Raw genomic sequence first — 3,156 nt, 5'->3', positions numbered from 1 at the left:
ATAAACATATTATAGCAAGAAAAGAACAAATAGTGGTGATAGGCTGATAGCGAATGAGCGAGGCGCGCTTTTCCTTTCATGTTTCTTTCCAATTAGCGGCATTAGCGCTTACTATAAAAAGACGACATTTTGTAGAAGGCAAAAAACAAAACGTTGGACTAAGCAACTGTACAAAAAAATTTGGTGACATAAAACTGAAATTAAACATTAATTTAGACAAAAATTTACTGAGAGACATGCAATATCTAGGCTCTATTAATGGGATTGACTTTCATAATATGACAATTGTTATGAGCAAAATTAAAAATGTTCAATTTTATTGTACAAAATTCCTTTCGCAATTATGTCTGTCTCATAGCCCTGTTTGAATACAAACTAGTCTCAACAATCGGCAAAATATAACCTTACAATTACAGTTTTAAACTCAACAAAAATATTGAATTCTGTTAGGAAAAAGTATATTTAATGTCCTTTCATATATAAGAATATTTTTAAAGATTTATTTTGTTTTATTTAAATCGTAAATATTTTATTTTGACTACCTGTCCTTTGCGGAGTAATATTTGTGACGTCACGCAGTGCGTCCCTACCAACCCTCCAAGATGCACAGGCCAATAGAAAACTTTGTTATTATCAGCTGACATCCTACATCCAATAAGAGAGTAGATCTCAAAGGGAAAGGGTAGATGAAAAGAGAAATGGAGCTAGGTATTTGGAAAATAAATTGGAGAAAGGCGAGGGCGGTAGTACTTCATAGCCTAAGAGTGGAAGGCAAAGTAAAATTATTGAGGGAGGTAAAAAAGGATGGGAGACTTGTTAGGAGAAACTTTTAAAAAGTGAACTATCTCGCCTTATAAGGGAGGAAGGAAGAAAATTGAAAATGAGGAAAGAATTATGGGAATGGAGAAATTGCTTTTTGGTGCTAATTTCTATAACTACAATTATTTGACCTTTAAAAACGAAAGAATCTTAGATGATTTATTTCCATATGGAACTAAAAAATAACATGAATATTTGTTAAACAAGCAACTTATTTAGGGTACATATGTGTAAAAGAGATATTGAATATGAAGTTAAAATTATTAACAATTTTTAGAACATGAATTAAAAATTTTAAATTATGTTGCAATATAAACACGGAACCTCTCACCATATACAATGTCCAGGGTTTTCTCCAGGAATGTAGCTATATGTCAGTGGCTATTATAGTCTTAGTCTGCACAATTTTCATTAGAAATCAATCTTACAACAGAAAAATTCTCATACATACTATGAAAACCACCCAACAAACTCTTTTCTTTTTTTAGGGGATCTGATTTTTTGTGTGAGGGGAGTTTTGGAACAGCTTTAATTGATGTATAATCTCAACAAAACGGGGGGAAAATATGTCAAATAGGCCAAAACTGTCTCCAAAAAATAGATGTTTTTTTTCTGTTTAACCTCTCTGTCAGCTGGATACTCAAAACTCCAATTTTGATCAGTCTAATCAACAATTAGGCTTTTTTTCTGTAAAAGGATAGTTTGTTTCTATCTATCTGCCTTACATACAATTGTAGAATTAGATACACAACAGTCCTTGTCTTTAATAAACTTTATTGCTCAACACTAAGAATTTTTGCCTCATTTTCTGGCAAGCACTGTAACTGTGACAGGCTGGCAGCTAATCTTCACCTTTTCAATATTAACTGAAGCCTGTGGAAAATACACCTTGCTAATTGGTAAAAGAATGAAAAAAGTTGACCAAATACCCCATATTTGAAGCCTACCACATCAAAACGAAAAAGTTGAAAATTTTTAAAATTATGATCTTATTTTTAGAACAAAGTTTGAATACCAGTAATTGATCTTTATAGAAAAACACTTGTTTTTTTATTATCAAAATCTTTTTAAAAAATTTAGCTTGTCTTATAAGAATAACTTTTTAATCATGGTAATAAAATAAAGAAATTGATAAAAACCAAATTTTTAAAGAGATTTTGACTTTGATGAGGGATGTTTTTATGGTAAAATGTAATTTATATTACATTCTAACTTATTACCCAAAATAAGCTCCAGATTTTGCTTCTAGATGATGAATTATAACTTTAAATTCCTGATAAAAGATTTTATACATTTTTCAACTATTCTTCAAATTTGGGGTACTGGGTCTTCTTGTAGCAGTCTTTCAGCATATAGAGTGTTTTTCCAGCATACTTCCTTTAAAAGCATTTTAGAAAAAGAATTTAGATATTTAATTACATCAGCTAGTATCAAAATAACTATAGACCAATAAGTCTTTTGCCAATATTCTCAAAATCTTAGAAAAAATAGTTGCAAATAGATTGTATAATTTTCTACTTGAAAATGAGATTTTGATCAAACACCAATATGGTTTCCAGGCTAAAAAGTCTACTTTACATCCCATAATGCGCCTTTTAAATGAACTTGCTTTAGCTAAAAATAATAATAAGGTTTCAATTAGAGTCTTCTGTTATATCTCCAAAGGTTTTGATACAATAAGCTATGACATTCTACTAAAAAAAAAAGAATGAAATTTTTCATTCTCAAACTATTTGGTATTGCTCAATTAAAGCAAAATTGAAACCTTTGGTGTGGTCTAAAAAATCTTATCTACTTTGCAAAGAGAAAATAATATACTTATAACTAAAAAATATGTTTTGCTACTTTTCTCTTATTTTTAGCTAAAAAATTAATATATACATCTAAAAAATAGTCTTTATAACTCATACTATGCTTGTACACACAATATTTTACATTTGGGTGGCTTAAAATGGATAAACAACACTCGTACCTGTTCTGAGAATTCACACAGCTACCTTTCCACTTCACAAGCTCTCACTCAGCACAAAAAACAATACATTTTGTATCAAGAATGAATCTTTATATCTATTCAAACAAAAAAACCCAAGCATTCCAAAGGAATGTGCTTGTCACACATTAGCAGACCAAAGCGCACAATGAAGAAAATGCCTTGTAAAACACTCAACCAAACAAAAGTCATCTTCATTACACTCATTCAAAACACAATTTTTCTCCACATAAAATTCCCTGGGTAAATTTCATTTTTTCTGAAACACACACACAATGACCATGACATGTGTGCTGGAAAACTTTTTAAAATTTAATCTACTTAAATGTCATATGAAAATGCCTGTA

This window comes from Acartia tonsa, chromosome 5 (assembly GCF_053477335.1).
Source record: "Acartia tonsa isolate MP-2025a chromosome 5, ASM5347733v1, whole genome shotgun sequence".
Taxonomy (NCBI): Eukaryota; Metazoa; Arthropoda; class Copepoda; order Calanoida; family Acartiidae; genus Acartia; species Acartia tonsa.
The sequence above is the reverse complement of the archived record's forward strand: the minus strand, read 5'-3'. Positions refer to the sequence as shown.